The sequence below is a fragment of the Callospermophilus lateralis genome, unplaced genomic scaffold (assembly GCF_048772815.1).
Source record: "Callospermophilus lateralis isolate mCalLat2 unplaced genomic scaffold, mCalLat2.hap1 Scaffold_341, whole genome shotgun sequence".
Classification (NCBI taxonomy): Eukaryota; Metazoa; Chordata; class Mammalia; order Rodentia; family Sciuridae; genus Callospermophilus; species Callospermophilus lateralis.
This window is the reverse complement of record NW_027513930.1, coordinates 925,001-949,494: the sequence shown is the minus strand read 5'-3', so window position 1 is coordinate 949,494 and position 24,494 is coordinate 925,001.

Here is a 24,494-nt window from a genome sequence, read left to right as displayed (position 1 = left end):
ACATAACATTAAAATCAAACAATAATAATAACAAAAAAACATAAAATAGACTACATTAAACTTTAACATTCTGTACTTCAAATAATGCTATCTAGAGAGTGAAAAGATCTAAAGACCCAAAGAATGGAAGAAATTATTTGAAAACTGTATTTTCTATAATTCTATAATTACATAAAATATTTAATCTCTATATCTATGTATGTATATAGCTATATAATTCATTAGGCCCACAACATGTTGGGCTGCAATCTTTGCTACTTTCATGAGCCTGGTAAGACAGTATACACACAGAAACTATGGGAAACAATTTTACTATTCATACAGAGGCAAGAATGAAGTACAAGATTCATGTTGAGCTGGTTCCCCAAGGCTCAGAAATCTGTTCAGTGCAGATACAATCTCATCTGTATGAGCCACATTTGCACTACCTGGGAGATATTGGGATAGAAGATTTAAAACTATGAAACTGTCAAAGAAAACAGAGGAGTAAATCTTCATTTTCGTAACTATCTAGAATAAAATGTTGAAGGATGTCCTGTTCCTAGGGAGGACTGGAACAGAGCCTGGTCCGCCTTGCCAGTTCATACTGACCTCAGGATACCACATTCCCACCACTTCTACAGTTATTTTTTGCAAATACATTTGAGAAATAGGGGAAGAACTGGGTTTATCTAACTCCACTCAGAGAACTGTACTTTGCACATGTCTACACAAAACTGTTCATAGCCTCAATTTTCACTATACAGCTTGATGCAATGTCTGTGCTGTGGAATTGAGGGAGAGAACATACAAATCAAGGGACTCGACAAAGAAACTCAGTACCAGATAACTGCTTAGGAGATTGATCTTCCTGGTACCACAATTTTAAATTCCCATTTTTCTAGGTGAGGATGATTTCCAAAATTCACACATAAAAATTAAGACAAAAAATTAAATATGCAGCTTTTGGTTAGTTATTAAGTTTGCTTTTGTCAATAAATCAGCAGGTAATTAAAAGAAATAACACAGTGGCAGTTATATGTGACCCTTATTATAATGAGGAGGTAGGGTTGCTGCTACTTGATGCAATGATTAAGGAGAATCCTTAGAATTCAAAGGACCCACTGAGGGCATCTCTCAATGATATTTATGTTCAGTCTAAATTGGCAATTGGTGAATATAGTAACCAGAGTCTGACGAGTGTAGGGTGTGTAATACTGGGTCACCCCACAGACAAAGCACCTAGACCACCAAGGATACTAGTGAAGGTAGCCAGTAATCTAGAAGAGGTAGAGGGAGAAGGAGCTATGGAATGTCAGTTTTAGCCTGAGAATGATCACAGTAAATAGAAATGCAGGTTCTTCTATCAACCTGTTTTTGACATTTCTTTCTGTATGTTGATAAGTATCTTAGGTGTTTTGTCCCAATGAATGAAAGCTGAGTAAAATCACACTAAAATTAATATTTAAAAAATTTAATACTTAATATTTCTTTTCTGAATTTTAAGAACTGAAATTTTTTTGTGTCTGTTGTTCTGCTGATTATTATAAACAGTGCCTTATTTATGTATGAGTTTTTAAATTTTTACTCTGACCTCATTTTTTCCAAGAAATATATTTTATGGGTAATATTAAGTCTAGGTTGAAACTGGATCCTTCCAGAAATATTTTCTCTTTCTTGATTTCAAGTATTTATGATAAAAATTTAAAACAAATTTGTACCTTTAAGATTTAGAGCACTCATTCACAGTAAAATAACATTAATTTTTCTGACCTGGTTCATATTTTTACATTTTCTTTAAGTTTTTAATACTATTCTATTTCTCAAAATGTGTTTTCTGCATAATCTCTGCATTGATAATTTTCTTAAAATTCATTCTATGAGTCAGTTTGAACTAGATCAAAGTAAGTTGACATTGCTAATTCTTTTAATGCATGCTGGCAATTCATATGAATGTGATAAACTTATTTATTTTCTAACTTAAAGTTAAATAATTTACTTAGTATTGTAATATTGTTTTTCTTTAATATGATAGTATTTCTGTAGTTCATCTGCTTACTGTGTTTTCATTTGATGAATTATGTATTTAACATTATATTTGCTGTACTTTTTAAAATAGCAGATTTTGCAAATTAATAAGACTTATTAAAGGGTCACTTTTTCTACATGTTATTTTAAGTAACAAATGCCCCATGTTACATTATAAAGTCATGCTTTCTTTTAAAAGCCTAAACCAACTTTAATTTACAATTACTTTTTCCTCCTTGATACTTTACTGTACTGTATTAAATCCTGACGCATTAAATGTCAATCCTTGGGCTGGGGCTGTAGCTCAGTGGTAGAGTGCTCACTTTGCATGTGGAAGGCACTGGGTTCAATCCTCAACACCACATTAAGAAATAAAGAAAATAAAGGTATTGTGTCCATCTAACACTAAAAAAAAAAAAAAAAAAAACTTAAAAATACCAACACTTAGAAACTATTCAAAGTATACATTTCACTCTTAAATCTCAAGACAATTTTCTAAGAATATTTTTAAGTTATAAAAGATGTTTTATTGGCATAGCTGATCTACAGAGTCCAAAAAAATTTGGCTACACCATGTAGCAGCTTAAATGAAAAATGACTCTATTTTAATCATCAGTTTATTGTTTTCACAGTTTCAATAGCTATAATCCTTTGTTCATTTGTTAGACAAGTACTTATTGAACAATGACCATGTACTAAGGATTTTTGTGTAGTCACAGAAGTTAGCAAAACATATAAATTACTTGTTAGTATAAATTATTATCTTACTAATTCTACAAAGATAGTAAGAAATTAATAATAAGAAATTAATAAATAATATATCCTATAATAGTAGTATTACAAACTAAAAAAAACTGCCAAGAAAAGATATGGAAAGTAATGGAAGTTATTATTTGAGTTGGAATGTCAAGAGAAGTCTTCTCTACAGAGGTAAGCCTTGAGCAGTTCCTAAAGTGGCCAGTGAGGCAGCCTCTCACCCACAACCTGTGCTGGTGGTGGAATTTGGGTTTCCTCTGCGTGAGGTAGGAAGGTTGCCTGTGACATAAAGCTAAGAAAAGAAGGTGGGCGGTGAGAAATCCACACTACACAGAAAGTAATTTCAGAAAGTGCAGGTGGGACAGCTCTTTGAACTCAGGAATTGATCTTCCACACTGGGAAGAGAGAGAGCAAGAGCCAATGTTTGCTTTATCACATGTGGGGGGAACTTCAAAGGTTTTTCATAGAATGTTCTTCTGCCAAATAAGGCATGAGGTGGGCTGTCCAGGCCAGAGTTAGGAGCTGAGGTCACATGCATTGCATAATCCATTAAGTGGGAAGAGCCACAAAAGGACTTGCAAGGCCAAGTGAAGACAATAAACAGCTGGGGAATGGCTTCCCACAGCAGACAGGCTTTGTTAGCTAACTAGCCCAGTGGAGGAAACAAATTCCCTTATCATTACCATTGATAAGGAGGAGCAAGCAAACTAGCACAACTGGAGTCAACTCCTGTTAGAGTCTGTAAACAAGTCTGGATGGCGCCTGGCAAAATGCCAGAGGGAGTGGTTTGTGAAGTAACGCCAGTGAGCCATTAAGTGTGGAGATTCCTTATTGGTTGACTGCTGTATCTAGTCCCGTCCACCTCCACCCCCCCACCCCCCCACCCCACCCCCCACCCCCATTATTTTGCTGCAACCGGACTCCAGCAGACTCCTCAAGGAAAACCTAATAAAGGCTAAGGAAGGGTGGATCCAAGTTTACTGAGGGCTAATGGTTCCCTAATTTGGGGGTAGTCCTCACACAAAATTATAAAAATAAGCATTATTAAATACAAACCACATAAGAAGATGAATATTAATATGAAATCATATTGAAATATTATGAACTTTAAAAATTTAGAGTACCACAGTTATCTTTCTATATAACAAAAAAAAAAAAAATAGCCTTCCTATCTTTTGTGGCATCTTCAAGACAGGTTCAAGGGTTTTTCATATATAACCAGTTTTATAATTCTATTACTAATATTTTTTGATGAAAAGAAGTTATCAATCAAAAAATGATTTGTTAAAAAAGCTAGCAATAATTGTGTAACATTGCATGTGGAAGGCGCTGGGTTCAATCCTCAACATCACATTAAGAAATAAATGAAATAAAGGTATTCACCTATTTGTTTTATTAAGCATTTGACTTAGATCTGTGAATATTATTGAGTTAACCTAAAAAAATGGCCCCCATGAAGTCATGGCCCATAAGAGATCATATGAAAGAATCATACTTCTCAAGGTAATGAATTCACAAAATTAAGTTATTGGCTGGTGATTTTCATGTATAGTCTGATCATCAGTTCAGATAGCATTTTTCTTTGTATTACTTTCATCTTCTATTTATAATTTTCCAGTTTAGTGTGCCCTGATTGTTATATCTTTTGTCAATTATCATTTCATTAACTATAGTTTCTTTTCTATTGTGATGTTTTTTTCTTTCATTTTATGATTTTTGACCCAAGAGAGTTTTCGCTTCCATTTCATTATAAAAATGTCTTTTGATAGTTGGTATTTTAAACAACATTCAGTTTAATGACTTTTTTTTCAGTTTATGCTTTTAGCCTCTTCTTAGATAATTCCTACTAGAGGCAAACATTGGTATACATGATAATTATGAAACAGAAAAATTAATATGAAGTTAAAAGATAATCAAGAGCCTTTAAAATTTCATGCATATTATACTGAACTGTGTAATTAAATTTCTTTTGCATAATATTTCTTGATTTTTTTGATAAAAAGATATTGAAGGGTCACTAGTAGTATCCTCATTTTTATAGACAATTTCACTTCATTTTTGGTAATTTAGCACATCATGTCATCAGAACTACAAGATTCTGTTCCATAGAATTGAGTCAAATATGCTAATATTCAAGTCTCTTTTTTGAATATGTGAAATAATGAAACTTTACATAGACATAATTTTGTAATAATGCAACAGACTAGTTTTCCATGAGCAAAGTATGTTTTGTGAAAATTAATTAGAAAAACTAGTATGCCATTGTGGGACCATTATAGTTATAAATACTATATTATACAGTTTATTCTGATAGGGAGATTTTATTTTTGCTAGGCCTTTGATGGAATTAAGTCGTACATGAACTATTATATATGCATAATGATTTGAAAAAAAAAATTTAAACAGGGTTCTGGCTTCATGTATTTAACATTGGTTTCTTTTCCACCCTCCATATGTTTTCCTTGTTGGGGGTCTGAGGACCTTTTCCTGTTTCATGGAATCTGATGGTGAGACCTTGGGTTAGTGTGCTAGGTATCAATTTGGTGAATAGCTAATGTTATTCCCCGAGATGTTATTTCTTCTGAGGATAACTAGTATCACCTCAACTATATATAAAGGTATTTTGAAGCTCAAGAAACACGTTTTTTAAGTTAAATTCCTTCAACAGATTCCAAAAATGTCTGTGACCACTCTAAAAATGATCATCAGGAGAAACAGTTGTTTGGCAAGAAAGTCAGAGAAAAAGAGAGTAGTCTTAACTTAGTACTCTAAATATACTTTTAGGTTGCAAATTTTAATTTTTAAAGCATTTGAAAATGTAAATGCATTACCAAGGGCACTCAGAACACAGAATTGGGCATTTGTAAGTTAAGAAAACTACAGGCTTCATCAGCTTAACAGTAGACTGGCATCAGGTATGAATAGGATAACGTATATGACAATTTAAAAATAATTTTAAAGGTTTGGGATTGTTATTTTTAAGATTTAACTATATAATGGTCTTATGTTCAGAGTAAATTGGAGTATGTGATCAATATGTATAGTACATAAGTTTATGAATGTGAACCTACGAACATATATATATATATAGATATATATATATATATATATCTATATATATATCTATATATATATATATATATATTTGTACATATATCAAATGTATGTACGAACATATATACATATTCTGTAATACGAGTTACTCTTTTACTTTCTCTTTTACTTCTCTCTTATTCTCTTCTGTATTACAGTACTCACTTAGTGAAATTAGTGCAAATTGATGTATACACATACACACACACACACATACATTTTCACTGTATTCTGAGGGTTTGTGTCCTTCCAAATTTGTATGATGGAATCCTGATCCATAAGTGATATTGGAAATGGGGCTTTGGAGGGTGATTAAGTGATGAGGAAAGAGCCTTCATGAAATGGGATTAGAGTCTCTCATAAGATCCAAAAGGACTGCCTAGTCCTTTTCTCTACTTCGGACCCGGCTGGAAGGAATCCTCTAACAGGACCAACCTCTCACCAGATAGTAGCGCCTTGGTATAGGACTTTTCAAAACTATGTTATTTTTATGCTAATTTTTTTTTTTGGTGGTAAAATGTTTCTCAGGTATCTTCTCCCTCTTTAAGTATTTTCTCAATCCAAGGGCAGTACTAATATAAATCAGAAATACAAGTTCACAGAAAAAAACATTTGGAGTTAAGCTGAGTTATGTTGAAAGAGAAATGATGTACAAGTTATCTAAATAAAAAGAGAGTTGTTTATGTTGTTTATAAGCTACTCATTATATGTTTTTAATAGTAGTTCAAATAGACTACTAAGATATATATGTTTATTATATATATAAACTTATATATAGTTTATGTAAGTTTATTTTACATATAAAAAACTTTCTCTGAATATATATATATATTAAATATATATATATTAAATATATATATATATATATATATATATATATATATATATATATATACAGTTAGTTTTAAATTATTTTAATTTTTCATGGGATGATTATATATATATATATATATATATATATATACACACACAACACAAACATAAATATATGTACATATATATATCCCAAAGATACCACTATTACTCACTGTATTTTTAAAATACTTCTTTCATAATGTTCTCAGGAAGTCTTAAAATATGTATTTGTGTCTTCATTTGCTTACTCATTATCAGATATTTTTGAAATAGTCAAGAATGCCAGTCATTTTTCTCAATGTTTACAGTAATGTTGAACCAATAAAATCCATTCACTTATAGAACTATCATTCCAGAGACATAGAGAAAGGAAATTATTGTAATTAATTAACATACATGATATAAATTTATGCAAACAAAAGAGCATACTTAAAAATATACAGTTAAATGGGGGGTAGTTCTTTTTACAAAAGACATGGTAAGTTTTTCTGGTGAAATATTGAATTGCAGAAAAATGAAATGCAAAATTTCTTTATAGACACTGAACTCTCTTTTTATTTAGATAACTTATTCATTGTTCCTGTCCCAACATAATTCAGCTTAACTCCAAAAAAGTTTTTCTTTTACCATGAACTTGTATTTCTGACTTGTCTCAGTACTGTCCTTTCACTGGACGAAAAGAACGAAAAGAGATCTGAGAAAATCTTTACCACCACAGAATGAATATTTCAGACTATCTATGTGTTGGAAGTTGATAATAAACATGTAATTTGATTAGTGCCATGAATATAAATTGATGTAAGTTTAGTTCTGCCCATATTATATATAATCACATTTTGTATCTTTCCACTTTTGGATTTTTAGAAAAATGAAATTTTAATATTCCTAGATGAAATATTAGACTATATATCAAAGTCAAAGTGATTTTCTGCTTTATGTCCTGCTGTGTGGGAAGCTACTGTGAGCTATTTAGAAACTGTCAAGATCTCTAATTACATTGTTTATGCTCAACTTTTAAGTTAATCAAAATTTTCACTTAGTTTGATATAGGATTATTTTGTTAAAAGTTCAGGGAAAAATGTTAGTGAAAGAAAGGCTCATGGAATTATGTCTGGAAACAAAGCCCACAGAAAAATCCAATTTAGCATAATTTAAGATTAACGAAAAAAAAAACAGCTCTTGAACAAATGACTGTTTTCTCCACATTTTTATTATTATTATTATTACTTCAGAGGAACCTCAAGCCTAGAAACAGATCTTAATCACTAAAATTCTGGACTTAAGTGCTTATTCAGGGAAAGATGACATACATCAAGCTCATGGGAGCAGGGACCATATAAATAAAGAACCTTCAGTAAAAGAAGACCTGGGACATTGACCTATTACCTCAAGTATAAGTAACGTTAAAACCAAAGCTCCCAATTGTGAGTGAAGAAAAAAAAAAACTCTTTAGAAATTCAAATTTCAATCTCAACCTTAATATGCTTCTGAATGAAAATATCATGGTCTTTGAAATGGAAGATCTTCAAATTCATCAAAAATAAACAGTGCAATAAAATAGTGATATTCTTGGTACACAAATTTTACCAAAAAAATCATAAATAAAATGCTTAGAAGTAAACTTGTCCAACCATGGTCTTGTGACAGTCAATCTACAAGCACAGAAACAGAAACATAGGACTGTGGTTTGAATATGTTGCCACCTTCTTATTTGTTAAAAACTTCATCCCCAACAGTGATGGGAGGCAGGGACCTATGGACAGTGCTTAACTCATGATGGCTCAGACTGATGCCCTTATTACAAGGGCTTGTAGGAGTGGAGCTCTCTTTTTTTCTGCCATGCAAGGATGCCAGTTTTGTCCTCACTTACCCTTCCATCTTCCCCTACATGAATGAGGACATACAAGGCATCAATCAAAGTTGATGCTTTGGTCTTGTGTTTTGAAAATTCCAGAACTGTAAGAAGTAGTTTTCTTACACTCTTTATAAATTATCCAGTCTCATTTATTATTATTTTTTGCAACAACATACACAGACACAACAAGTGCTGCTCAAGAAAGTAAATTTTAAACATTTAAATTTAAAACCTTGCAGTGTAACATGAACTTACATTTTCCAACCTCAGAGAATCTATTACAAAAGTCCAGCATGAGTAAAGCATGGGAGTTTATCCACAAAATATATTGTAATCATGGCAAGATTATAAAAAGTTATATTTGATATGTGAATACTGAACAATGGATCAAGTATTTTTAAAATAGACTTTATACAACTAAATGAGCAGTCTTTTAAAATTAAGCATTTCACTTGTGGACTTATGGATTCATTTTTAAAATTTTTTTGATATGTAATAACATAACAGACTGTTACTATTAAATATTATTCCATTGTAATATATGTTTTAATACTTTAAAAAAAAATTTTGTCTGAAAAAGAAAAACATCATGTTTGGCTGTAAGTTTAATGTAGAAAATGTTTTCTGTTCTTTTCCTAAGAGCTATTTTGATCTTAAACAGCATTATAGCAAATATCTCAAAAGGGGAAAAAAGTAGTAAATTTCTACTGTGATTTATACTGATCAAGCCCTACAATTCATTAATTTATCTTAACAGTTAGTTATTCAATGTGATGTTCTGTGTTCAGTTTTGGAGGTACAATAGAAAAGAAAGTCACTGGAGGTAGTGAGTATAAAATTATATTACTATTTTTTGAATAACAGGAGTACAAGACAGAGAGTTCAGAAAACTCACCTGTCACAGAGGTATAAAGAATTTTCTAGGATGATTTGCTATGTATACCTTAAGAATAAAGTAAAGATTAGCTACTCTGTAGTTCGAATCAGGAGAAATTCTTGTTCTGGGCTATCCTGGAGAAGTTAGTGAGACCTGTCTTTAAGTAAAATAAAAATAGGACTTTTGTTGTAACTCAGTGGTAGAGTGCTTACCTATCGTGTATGTGGCCCTGGGTTCCATGCCCAGTAACTAACACACACACAACACACACACACACACACACACACACACACACACACACACAGAGTATTAGATAAAGGAACAGCAACAAAATGTTAGACTATCCCAGTTACAGAAATCATATTTGTAACATCTTATAGGTAAGAAATTTTTGAAGTCAAGGACCCATTCAATATGCTGGAGATACAGAGAGGGGTGAAGCTACTTGGAAGATAAATATGCCAGGAGCCCTCTTTAGAAATAATAGTCATAAATTTATATCTACTACTAAAAGTTACAGAGGCCCTGTGTGCAATGGATGATTCCTTTCAGGCTATTTTTTTTTTCTCAAACTATTCAGTGTACATCTGTATGCATGTTTTCCTAGAACTCTTGTTCCTGTCCTCTGGTGAACTGAATGTATCAGCATCTCTCCTCTTACATTGTTTTTCTTCCTTGACAGGAAATTGTTATATTTGTCACATAATTTCCCAAGTGGGAAAAGTTAATTTGAGTTGTTTTTATGCATTTGTACACAAAACATCCTGATAGATACAGCCACTGAGTCACTGATATAATCACAGAAAAGCACTCAATTACTAAAGGTTCTAAAACCTTGATAAACAAAACAATGGAGGAACCAGAGATGATTTGCCAAAGTTAAGAAGTAATGTGGGCATTAGATATAAAGCAGAGTTAGTCAGAGTGTTAAATAACTGAAGCCTGGGTGTGGTTGAGTATTTGCAAGTCTGCAGCTGTGAAACCTTGACCAGGGCTGATGAATAAGGAAGAAATAGAGAAAAATATGAACATGGTATATAAGAATAAAATAAAATAATTTTTTATGTGACAAGAGAATGACATTTTGAAGGTTCACATGCTTCCAGGTTACCCAATCCCTTCTATTCAGTGCTATAAAGCCTTATAACAGACTAATTGGTATGGTTCTGAAGTATAGTATACTCCTCTTTACAAAATACCATGTGACTGCACCTATGCCGCCAAATGTGACTGATATTCTTGGTTCATTTTCTGTTGCTCTGATTTATTGTCACATACTGAGTAATTAATAAAGAATGAAAGTCATAGTCAGCTCAAAGTTCTAAAGTCTAGGAAATCCAAGCTCAAATGGACACATCTGGTGACATCCTTCTTACCAGTGGGGCCTCTGTGTTCCAATGTGCCCCAGGGCATCCCATGGCAAAACAGATCAAGCTTGCTTGTTTGGGTCCCTTTTCTTCTTCTTTTAAAGCCACTAATATAATAATACACTATTATAATTCTGCCTAATTCTAATTATGTCCCAAAGGCTCTATTTCCAAATGCTACACAATTTAGGGGATTGAATTTCAACATGAGTTTTAGGGGGAACAAACATCCAGAGACTTGAAATCTCATTTGTACTCTGCAATTCATATTTTTTCTACATTTTTTTTTGCTAGTTTAATATAAACTCACATAAAAGTTCTTTGGTTATGTCAATCTTTATATTCAAACTACCTTCATTTCCCTAAAGAGAAAAGTAAAGAGTTAAATTTGCTCTGGGTTATTTAGATAGAGCTACTGTCAATATTTAGAAGTGTTAGATAGGTGGCACAACATAGCCCCCTCAAGATAATTACCTGGATCACAGAATGGGGTGATTTATAAGGCTAATTAATTTTATCCTGTATGTTGTGGGAGCTGAGGCAATTATATTTCAGTAGTATGATAATTCATGTAGAATACAGTGCTGTGTTGGTTAATGCAGTAGCCACTATGAATGTGAATTATTTAAATATAAATTTAATTAATTAAAATTAATGACTTTAAGTCTAGCTGAATTTTGCATCACATAAAGATGATCACATTTACAGAACGTTTCTATCCTCACAAAAAAATATTTTTAGATACAATAGAAATTCCAATAATTTATTCAAACTACTGTGACATGGAGTTTGTGAAAATGTAGTGCTTTATTCAATATAATAAGTGCGTAGTAAATGATTATGGTAGTAACTTTTTGATTTGGACCCAGACAGGTAAATTCAATATAACCCACCTCTCTCAATTATTCAGGATAAAACTCTGAATAAAATACAAACAAATAAATACTTCCTGAATGTTCTCAAAATAAAATAATGGAGGATTGAAAGACCTAAGCAACCTCATTTTACTTGAGACCTCATTTTGCTCTGAAACTTAACCCCTGACCTACTGCAGTCCTAAAGTCAGGAAATACCACAGAAAGCTCCACGCAATAGTTTTGTGAAAAGCCACAGATGGTGATTGCCTAAGATGGGCCAAGATATCAAAATATCTGAAATTTCAGATGGCCCCCACCTAGGTATGGTGACCAATATCTAAACCAGAAGCCCTGCAGGTTGGCACATACCCCACTTGTGACACCCTTAAGGTTTAAACCAATCATTTTTAAGTGCGTCAACCCCTTGAACTAACCAATAATCCTTTCCAGATTCTGTCCCGCCACTTGATATGCTAATCATGTTTTAGGGTTGTTTTATGATTTTCCCGTGGTGTGTGATGATTTGCTAAGAGATGCTATGATGTATATAAAGTCCCAGCCTTCCCCCAAAGAGTGTATAAAACTGCTGCAAACCCTGGGCTCTGGGCCTCTCATTGTCACCAGTTGCTGTGTGCAAGGAGGATGGTGGTAGCTCGTTGCAATAAACATCTCTTTGCTGCTTACATGGATCTTGGTCTCTGGTGGTTTTTGGGGGGTCTCAAACTCGAGCATATCAGTACAAATTGAAGGATAATCAAAACTTGAAAATACAACTCTACCAATTTACTTCCTTTTTCTCCTTTATCTCTCAGGATTTTGTTTTTTAAGAAATATGTATATAAAAATTATAATATTCAGCAAAACATGCTAAAAACAAATAAACAACAAAACAACAGGAACAATAACAAAATCTTAGTATTTACAGAGCCAGGAAAGAGGACTCTTCCAGCAAGGGAAAGTAGGGATAACTTCTTTCCTTTTTCTTCAGCAGCCATGTGTCAAGGGCAGATCCAGTCAATGAGTGGTACTTCTGCTACAGAGCCAAGTATCTAGGCTGGTTCTATTATCTTCCACAGCCATTTTGAAACATGAGGTTTACAATCACCCTTGAAAGAAACAGAACTCATGAGGAGAGACATCCACACTTTTCTGGAGAAGCCTGTCTTCGCCAAGACTTTACATGAAATCAGTAAAGAAGACAGAAAATTGTATGATTATGTTATTTTATTTAGTATCTATATACTTAGGTATCTGAATGTGAATTGATTGCAGTTTAAAAATAAAAAGATAATGCTATCTAGAAGCATCTATCTATCTAGAAACAATTACATGATCTATTTTTATATAGATCTATTTAATCTGTATCTATTTAAATCAACTAATTATGGTTATATATGGTAATAATAAATAAATTTTGTGAATTTTCAAAGTTTCTCTAATAAAAAAGGAATTATTCAAAAATGCAAATATTAATTAAAATATTTATTTAATATTTGGTCATAACTTTTTCCCAAAGTACTAGCAGGGTAATATTCTTATTCTTACCTATCAAATGATATATTTATCTTTAATTATGACAATTACAAGTTAAAAATGAAGAAACAAACAAAAAGCCAATCAACAAATCAGAAAACAAAACAAAAAGCAGCGACCAAACTGAAACTTGATTAATACCTTTAAACTCAGTAGCCCATTTTGAAATTTACATCAAGAACTAAGATGTCTATATACTGATATTTCAGAATTTTGTTGGGTTATTCCTTTCAGCTTTTGATTAACACATCAGCTCATCAAGATGCTCTTTTTTCCTCTAAATTGTTTTGGTTAATATCTGCCCTTGTGGTTCCTGGGGGATTGTTCATTACTCCCACCAGCAAGGTATCAGCACTTTTCCATTCAAAGACTTTACTACTAAGTTTTGTTCCCTAAATAGACAGAGGCAGAGGCATGATCCATATGACTACTTTAGATTATCATTCTCCTTAAGGCAGACTTCCATTGTCAGGGCTATTCTGAGTCTGTCTTTTTCTTCGTTTACTGATTATCCACACCCCGAATCCTGAATCTATTGAAAAGGAAAAAAGAGGAGTCGGGGGAGACAAAATAAAAGTAAAGAAACGGAAAGAATAGATGACCAGAGAAGAGGGAAGAGAAAGAAGAGAGGCATGGTTTCTGTACTAATTAGTGCTAATTCTATAATAATTAGTATTTCTCACAGTACTAACATTACAGTAATTCATATTTTTCACACATACCTTATTTCTTTAGATAGCGTATCAGAAAAATCTTCTTCAAAAAATATTCCATATTGGAATTAATTTTAAGCGCAATTACTATTCAAGAATGATAAATAGCATAATTGGATATATCTGAAGTAAAGATAATAATGATTTTTACATAAGCGTGAATAGGTTTTAAAGGTATTTATTGAACTTGCTTGGGTACTGGTGATTACTCATGTATTTCTGAATCTTACACATTGCAAGCTGGGAGAGCTTTGTTTATATATATGTTAGCAAAAGGGTAGAAAATTCCCACCATGTTTTTGACTATTTAGCAGGTAAATATGCTTCAAATGTTTTCTAAGTGGTACTTAGAGGAGAAATTACATACTACATTGTAAGAGGGCATTATTTGCTTACAGAAACATGACAAGATTTAAAAAAAATTAATCAAGGAATATTTCGTATACAAAAAAACCCTTAAACTGCAAAATACAATTAATATTCCTAATAGTATTAAAGCATTGAGTTTCAAATTGACAGCATCTTCTGTAAATCATAATATTTATAGCATTCTCTGGTAGGGAAGATGACACATTGTCCTCTTTTTACTGGCACAAACTTTTAAATCACTTAAAATCCATAACTTGAAAAGTATAACCTTTGTGATCTTCTAGAACCAATTAAATGCCTGAATATTTCCTGCAATTTTATTTATTATGATTTATGTTCACCAATGCTAATAATTACAATTATTAGGTTTGGGGTTTAGATCATTTCATGATTATCTATTATGAAAAGCTTACAATTTGGCAAAAATTATTTTCAGAAAATTAACTGTGACACACTATTGAAATTAATAATTACAAAATATGGTGTTTTTTCATATATAACCATATTTTATAAGCAAAAGTAAAAATACTATTTTGCACATTTTTCCTTTTGACTTATGTAAATCACTAATGATTTTGGAAGTATTTAATTATATTTTTTTAAAATGCCATAATGTAGTTTAACAGTTCTCTGAGACATTTGATTTCCAATATTTTTAACCTAACAATACAAATTTTTCAATGGTACTTATATCTGAAACATTTTTTTTAAACAATTTTTTTTAAAGACAGAGTGAGAGAGGAGAGAGAGAGAGAATTTTTTAATATTTATTTTTTAGTTATCGGCGGACACAACATCTTTGTTTGTATGTGGTGCTGAGAATCGAACCCGGGCCGCACGCATGACAGGTGAGCACATTACCACTTGAGCCACATCCCCAGCCCCTGAAACATTTTTTAAATATTTTTTTTTTGCAAAATCCTACAGTTTTATATTGTCATTAAAGAGTATCCACATTTTATGCTTTAAAGTATGTATGTATGTATCTTAATAAAATGCTTTTGAGTAAGTTCCATAGGATAATACAAACTTATACTCCTGTAGTATTAGACAAATGTGTTTATATAACCACCCTATAAATAATCAGAAATATTGAACACATTGTATTAACAAATATTTAGTTCATTAAATATACTTGATAAGATCTTATGATAAAAACCATGCATATATCTCTTATCATTTTTTGATTTTTTTTAACTTTTAGTCGTCTCTTTCTACAAATAAAGCATTTCATATAGGTATAATTGATACAAATGAGCTTTCTATAGGTATAATTGATATAAATGAACTCAACATATCCCAAGTGTACAATTAGAGAAGTTTGGCAAGTGCATATACTCCAGAAACCATTGCCATAAAGATAATAAATGTATTATTACTCAAAAGTTTCATTGTGCCCCTTTGCAATCTATCCTGTCATTGTTTCCAAAGCCCTAACTCCAGCATATTTTCAGGTAAACACTGATCTCTTTTCTGTCAATATTGTTTATTTTGTGTCTTCTAGAAATTTAAATAAATGGTATTAAAAATAGACATGTTTCTTGCCTTGCTTCTTTCATTCATCATCAATGAACATACAAGAGACTATGATTCCATTTTATTTGTTTATGGATATTTGAAATATTTCCAGCTTTGGTTATTACAAATTGAACTTCTAGGGAAATTTTTGACATGTCTATTATGGACTTAACTCTCTTGGGTAATGGAATGACTAGATAACATAGTAGGTAGACCATTTGTTGAAATCTGTCATCTTGTTTTCCACTGGGAGGAAGAAGAATTCTGAATCCTCAACAATATTTTCCAGTCAATCGTTATACTGCTACAGAATACTCTAAAAGGTATATACAGTGATATATAGTTTTTGTTTTAGTCTGCAACTTCCTAATTTCTGTCAGATGTTGAACGTCTTTTGATGTGTTCATTTACTATTAATTGAAGTAAACAAATAGTTTAGTCCATCTTTTATTGAATTGTTTGCTTTCTTATTATTGATTATGGTAGGCTGAATAATGGCATCCCAAATATGCCCACATCCTAATCTCTAGAACCTGGACTCTCATCTCTGTCTCCTTAACTAAAGGTGACTTGAGGACATTACTCTATTTTCCCCTCTGTGTCCTTCTTCATGACAATTCACACAAGACAGTAAACTTAGGCAAACTCATATCACTTCATTTGTTTCCAAACTATCAAGTATCTTGGTCTTCACTTTCTGATGGCCAGTATCTGTGATAATTTTTGTATATCATGTTGGTTGTTTTTAGGAAGGAAGGTATATCTTGTCTCTGTTACTGTATCTTGGTTAGTGACAGTCCAAACTTGAGTTCTTAATTTTAACATTTGGTAGAGAACAATTCATTGTTTCTTAATTTTTTATCTTCTCAAAAACTTCTGCTTACTCAAATTTCAAAGTAAATCCAAGAAACCTAATGTCAATTATATGAATAAATGTGCAAACTTGCCATGAAAAGTGATACCTACAAGTAAATCTACAAAAAATATAATGGTCAGATCTCTATATTGTCAACAAAAAATTTCTTTTGAGAGAAATAAAGAATCTACATACATGGAAGAATGATGCTGTAATCATAAATTGGAGGATTCAATGTGGGGGGAAAAACTTTTTGCATAGAACATGGAAGCTGTCCTCAAGATCTTTGGAGAAGAAAAGAGACTTACTATTGGCATTTCAGGTGACACTGTACTCAACTTCTACAGTTTATATTGTTAGCTGTTTTTTTATACTTCTGCTCTTTAGTTGAAATAACTAGTCCATAAAAGATCTTACTTAACTGTGTTCCTACACAAATTGTCATTGAAGTGTTGTTAAGGGCGACAGCCGAGTCGGGATGACGCCTGGCATTTTGCCAGAAGTAATGGTTGAGAGGCAAGCCATTAAGATGATGCTGGATTGAAACACGTTGTGTATTCAATTGTATATAGACCTGTCCGCCTGGGGTGCCCACTACTTGGGAGTTCTCGCGGGGATTCCAGGGGAGTTTGCGTTGGTTGGTGAAGTTCTGGGGGAGGGAGTTCTGGTTGGTGTGGTGTGCCTGAAAGGACCCTGTGGGTGACGTTCGGGAGAGTTCCCAGAGGGTGTGTGGAGTGCTGTTGGAGTTCAGGCAATAAAGTTTCCTGTTTGAACATACAAGTGCTTTATGGTGGCTCGGTGATTTGTGCCCAGCCAGACTGCGGCAAGTATTTGTTTCTTTAACAGAAATCTCACCAGATAATTATGCATGGATTGATTAATAAGTGTACTACTTCCCTGCTTACCAAAAGGAAGTTCTGTGAAGGCAAAGCAATATTTCAGCATGCTACCCAGAAGACCCAGCACAGTGCCTATAAGAAACCACAATTTCTTAACTATGAATCAGTAATTGAGTGCTCAGGACTCAGCAATACTTTAACAAAAACCTTGCTACTCCTCACTCCTTAAATTGTGAAATACCTTGATGTTTTCCTTTGAATTGACTTCCCTTCTCAGTGCTCTCATGCACACTCCACATGTGCCTGGAGTGATTCACTTTCATTCTCTAGCTTGACTTCAAGTGTCATTTTAGGTAAATGACTTCCAACTCATTGCTGCCAACTCATGCTTTTTCTAATCACCAGAAAAGGTTATCCAACTACTTACTGGAAATTCTAATTTGATTAATTATTTTTTAAAAACTAAAGTTCATGACTCTAAGGTGGTAATTATCTTTCCTTCTTTGACTACAAACTTTTCTTTAGTAATCACTTACTTTCCTGGTATTAAAATCAATGGCTTTCAAGGTGTCATTCAGAATCCTGTCATACCTGATTTTTGACCACCCCACACACAGTGGAACATAGACAGAATGAGATATTTTTAGATACAAATATGGTCATGTTACACCTTTTCTCAAAACATTCCTCACCCTTTTCTACAGCTAAAACCTCAAACTCAGCTGTAGTATTAGATGTTTCTCACAATCTGGTTCCTACCTATCTACCTAACTGCTTTTTCTGCTATTTTCCATATTCTTCAGACATAATCATCCTCAACTACACAGAAATAAATGCTGGGTTTTCTTCCAAATCATTAGTCATGTTTTTGTGTCTGTGCCTCAAACTGTTCTTTTTCTCATGATCTGCATCTCATACTGCTGAATTTGGCCAGACCATGCTTTCCAAAACAGAGGAGAGAAGAAAAGAACATTCAGGGAATTGTTTCTCCCAATTTAGCTTTAGTTGAGTATGTCCTCCCTGTGGCTCTGACAGTTGTACCCTTCCATGTGGCTATTAAGGTTCCACTGGTTTAGGCAGCTGGATTCTCTTGCTTGCTTGGTGAAGCCTAATGGTGCATGTGATATAGACCACAGAGTTCTCTACTGTAGGGCATGACTTGCTGCCTACTTCCTGGTCTTGGGCCGCACATGTGTCTGGGATAGCTCCTGGCGATCAGCCAGGAGGTGGAGCTGTGGGTGGTGATGGGAAAAACAGACCATCTCCAGGATAGGTCTGGGACTCTTCTGCCCTTGTGGACAGCTCATTCTTTCCCTTACAGACCATGGGATGGGTGTACACATGAACTCGCTCTACCCCTCTGACCTTTATCTTGATTGGCTCCTGTGCATTATATTAGCTATGTGTACTTTCTCAATAAAGGAGATCCTGCTTTGACTGGTCTCCCTGGCGCCTCTGATTGTCCTCCCACAAGAGAGGGCTGGGTGCGGGTGGCCAGTAGACCTTTGCCTTTCTTGGCTCTTCCCCATCTCTCCCGCAGGTCAGGAGGAAATGGAGAGGGGGGCTAAAAACCCTGATACTCTACCGATTTGGCTTTCTTTTATAAGTAATCTTTCTTTTAAATTTTCCTTCTATAACTCAAATTGATCTATAAACTAATAAGGATGCAATTTTCACAAATTTTGAGAAGTAAGTTTCAAAAGTGGCAAAAATTCTGAATGTAAATAAGTTTAAATTCATTTTAGGTCCTGGGAACCAGGTTTTGTGGTGGGGATTATAATAATAATTTAGTTATATAGACATCAACATATTTACTTAAAAAGCATTCAAGTCACCCTGTGTCATGGCACATGCTTTTAATCCCACCGGCTAAGGAGGCTGAGACAGGAGGATGGCAAGTTCAAAGCAAGCCTCAGCGATTTAATGAAGTCCTAAATAATTCAGTGACACCATCTCTAAATAAAATACAAAAAAAAAAAAGGCCTGGGGATGTGACTTAGTGGTTGAGTACACCTGGGTTCAATCCCCAATACAAAAAAAAAAAAATTGAGTCTATTTTATTACAAGTTTACATGTGAAGCTTCTTTTATAATTTATATAATTGTAGTAATTAATATATATATATTAGAATTATATAATTTGAATAATATTATTATATATACTTAAAGGCTACAATGCCTTACTTTTATATACTAATAGTTGGCAGGCAAAAAAATCTTTTTTTTCTTAAAATATAAAAATTTGTGACTTTATAGATATTTTATAACAAAAGTCTAGCAATTTTATGAATATTAATTATTAAGGTGCTACGTATTCAATGATTTCTAACATAAACACACATAAATGATTTAATATAATGTAAATTATGAGAATTAATTGCTTTCCACTGCAGAAAATATCTATAGATATGATTATTAGAGTTCCCACTAAATTTGTTGCATGTTCAGTTTAATTGTATACATAAATTTTAATATAATGCATAATTATTATTATTAATACTATTTACATATTGAAACTTAAGTTAATTACAAAATTAAAAATCTGCAAAGCGAAATGTTAATAAAAATGATGGCTGTATAATTTTAAATGCATACATTTTACCAAAAATCCTATTGGATAAACATTCTTTATAGGAAAATAAATATTTTTTCTTTCAGCAGTCTTATTTCAAATAAATCTTTGTGTTGAAAATATTCTGTTTACATGGTACTAATGGTATATTTTTTTACTGGTTCTGTTTAGCTATTAGATTTATTCTCTTATAATTTTATCATATTTATTATTCTACTTTCTTGTTTTATATTTACATAAGAGCTGAGGCCCACAGAATTGAAATGATAATTTTTAAGTCTTTCCCTTAAAAAATCAAACTGATTTCTTACCTTAGCTGGCTTTCATAATTATTAAAGTTGTAAAATCATATTAATGACATATTTATAAAGTCAGGATTGTGTATATACAGCAATATTTCTAGTCAAAGTAGGGTACAGTTAGATCACACAGACTCAAACACAGCTAAATAATATGACAAGAACTGAATGAAGTTATTTTGAGGAAAAAATATCAGCAAAGAGTGTTAAAATAAGTTCATTGAGAGTAAGTAAAGAATGAGAGAAAACCAGATCTATGCAAAGGAAGACAGTTGTTATAACATTCTAAAGTAATAGTAGCAACAGTGTATTGAATCCTTGAAGTACACTGTGCATTCATTCAGTCATGTAAAAATCATAATGGATATGGAAAAGGTATTGAGAATACTCTTCTTAAAATACTGTTTAGTAATTATGTTTCCTTTATTGGAAAATGTATAATAACCACTAAAATATTGAAGAAATATGTAATATCAATTATATTAATATTAATCATATTATAAAGCATAAAAATTGAATTATTTAAAATTTCCAATTAAAGAGGTCAGTAAAGGAAAAATAAAATAGTAAAGATTAAGAGCAATGATAAAACACAGAGGATGTTAACCTCTAAACATAGAGAATGTTAACCCAAACATATCAATAATTACTTTAATGGTGAATAGTCTAAGCACACCAATTTTAAAAATGTCAGAAATAGAAATTAGAAGGAGATCAGAATCAGCTATATGTTATCTATAAGAAATCAATCCTGAATATAAATTCACAAGTAGGATAAAGAAATGAAAAACGATATATCATGGTGATGTTACATAGCTTCTGGGGAACTGAGAAAGTGTGCAGAGCACGCTCTTCAAACCTAATTATTGCAATCCAGTTAGAAATATGTCAGACATATTGTTCAGAGTAACTGGCATGAGTATATTGAAGGATAGGAAAAGGAACAGGGGAGACAAGAGGGAAAATGAACCTCTCCTGCACTCCCGTCTTTTTGAGGATCCTAGAGAAGTTTCCAGAGAGTTCCACCCAGGTCCACCTCTTGAATTTTGACTTTTAGCAGGATGACATCAGACTACAGCCATGGCAACTCTGGGTCACCTTGGCCCATGCAGACAGGTTCTAATTGCATTTTAACCATATATTTTTATAGATTTTATTGTTAGGAGGAATTACTTTATCTCCCTGAGTTTCAGAATCTGGTCACAAAAATCTCCTGGGTTCTCCCATCCACATTATCTTGGGCCTGCATTTTTTCCTGCAGATAACACGTAGTTGGCTGAGGAATGTGACATATCCTATCCATTTAGGCCACAAAGGACTTCAAGTAAATTGTTTCATGGAACAGAAAGAATGTGGGGGCTCAGCTTATTCTGTTAACCATGTGCTCCCACTATCCTCATCTGTTTTCTAATAGTGTCATGGAATAAATATGCATTGCAAAATTAATATATTGAAGTCTATGAATTCTCTTATTCAGATTTTCGTTATTATGACAAATACCTGATATCAATCAATTTAAAAAGAAGAAAGTTTCATTTTGAGTCTAAATTTTAAAGGTTTCAGTCAATGGGCAATCAGGCTTATCATGGTACAGTATATCATCATCGCAAGAATGTCTGGTGAAGGAGACATATGCAACCCATGGCCACTGGTAAAGACAGGAAGAGACTGATGTTCTACAATCCCCTTTGAGGGCACACCCCAATGACCACTATGTCTCAGCTCTTAAACTTTCCATTACCTCTAAATCATATAACACTAAGAAGCATGTTTTTAACACATGGGCCATTAAGGGAGATTTCAGATCAAACTATGGCAATCCCATTGTAATTGCATTTAGAGATCAGTTCTTTACAGAGTTATTTAATATTACATGAGGTCATAAGCATAGGAACCTATTCCAATATGGTTGGTATTCTTATAAAATGGGGAAAATTTGCTTGAGGTTTAGACATAGGGAAAAAAAAATGTCATGTGAGTGACAATGAGAAGGGGCCATTTACAATTCAAAGTGAAGCATCAGGAGAAAACAAACTTGTCAAAATTCATCTTAAACTTCCAGTCCCCAGAGTTGTCAGAAAATGAATTTCTACTGTTTAAGCAACTCAGTCTGTGGTATTTTTTCCATAGCAAACTAATACACAAGATAACATAATCAGAAGACAGCTTGAATGGTAATACGTATTTAAACAAAGAAAATTTCAAAAGAAGAAGATTTATAAAGGATTTTTAAAAGAGGAGCATTGCATCCTGATAAGAGACTTGATCTTATTTCTTGAATTGCAAAGGTCCAGAGTTAGAAATTATGCCCCAGGATAGATTATAAACAGAGACTCACCAATAACTGATTTAAATTCTGATAGGAGAGTTTTAAGCTGATGAAAGTTAGATGAGAATTTTCAATTTAAATGTATCTATAATATAAACATTGGGATGATTTTAACATTTCATTGATGTAGGATACATGCAAACTTTGTGTAAGATTGTAAACTGTGGTTGGCAGGATAATATCCCTCTGCAAGTTTTCTCCTTAATCACTGGAACATTGCAACATGTTAGATTACGTGTTAACAGTGAATTGTGGTTGCAGATGGGATATAAACTGGTATTCAGATGACTTTGATATACACATTATTCTGGGTTATTCTAGTGGAATCAAGTTAATCAGAAGCAGATTAAAATGTTGAAGGGGGAAACAGCCTCAGAGTGATGCAGTATATAAAAGCTCAGCAGTCTATTGTTGGCTGGAAGATGGAATTTGGGCTATGTACCAAAGTATTCTGACCAGCTCTAGGTATTAAAAAAAGTAAAAGTATAGAAATAGCTTCTCCTTTAGAACCTCCAGAAGAAATGAAAATCTTCCAATATCTAAATTTTAGCTGAGTGAGTCATTTGGACTCTGATTCCTAGAACTAAATTAAAATAAATTCTCTCTCTTTTTTTTTTGGTCAACAAATTTGTTGCAATTTGTTGCAGCAATATTTGAAAACTAAAACACAGTAGTAAACAAATAGATAATATTTAGCTATAAGTGTATTTGTAAATGTATGATATCTAAAACTTCAAAACCCTGATGAAAAAAAATAAAGAAAATCTCAGTGAATGGAAGATATTTTGTGTTCATCTACTGAAATACTCATTACTCTTAAGATGTCATTTCTTCCCAACTTTATCAACCCACATGCATAGTAAAACCCTCAATAAGCTATTTTTTCAGGTATTAACAGATTCCAAAGTTTATATACATAGCAAATAAAATATGAGAATAGATAACTCACAGAAGAGCAAATAATTTCCCCAATAGCTAATGAAATACTCCAATTCACTATTGAGCAGAGAAAGTGAAAATTTGAGAGGCATCAATGAAGCACTTCACTACAATTAAACTGGCTCAAACTAAAACATAGAAACAGAGGGAATCTCTCAAATTATTCTCTCAAAAGAGATGTGGCCACCATGTGTTTTCCCCATGTGTGAACATGTATGACCTCTAATGTAATATGTCTTAACCTTAGTTATCTTACATGAAAAGAAGACAACAATTTCTTAATTTCATTTCTTCTCTACATGAGAAGATTAAGAGGAAAATGTTTTTATGAGCTCTAAAAGGCACATTACTTTAAAATTTTACTTTAAGTTGCTGGGGATGTGGCTCAAGTGGTAGCATGCTTGGCTGGCATGCACAGGGCACTGGGTTCAATCCTTAGCACCACACAAAAATAAAATAAAGATGTTTTGTCCACCGAAAACTTAAAAATAAAGATTAAAAAAATTCTCTCTCTCTTTAAAAAAATTACTTTAAAAGAGTAAATAATGTTTAAAGAACTGTAATTTATATGCATATACATACACCAGTTGTAAGACATCCACATGAAGATATAGGTGGATAGAGTTATTATATATATACACATATACATAGGCATACATATATATATGAATTGATATGGGTACATATATGATGAATATCTATTTATCTGTCTATCTATCTATCTGAATTATTGTGGATATGCTCATGGAGTGCCTGTCCAATTTTGAATGGTACTTATCATCTTTATTAGGTCTTAAAAAGTACAAAGTGAAAGAGAAAATGAGTTTTGGTCAAGAGCCCTAGTACAGAATAATGTTAAAT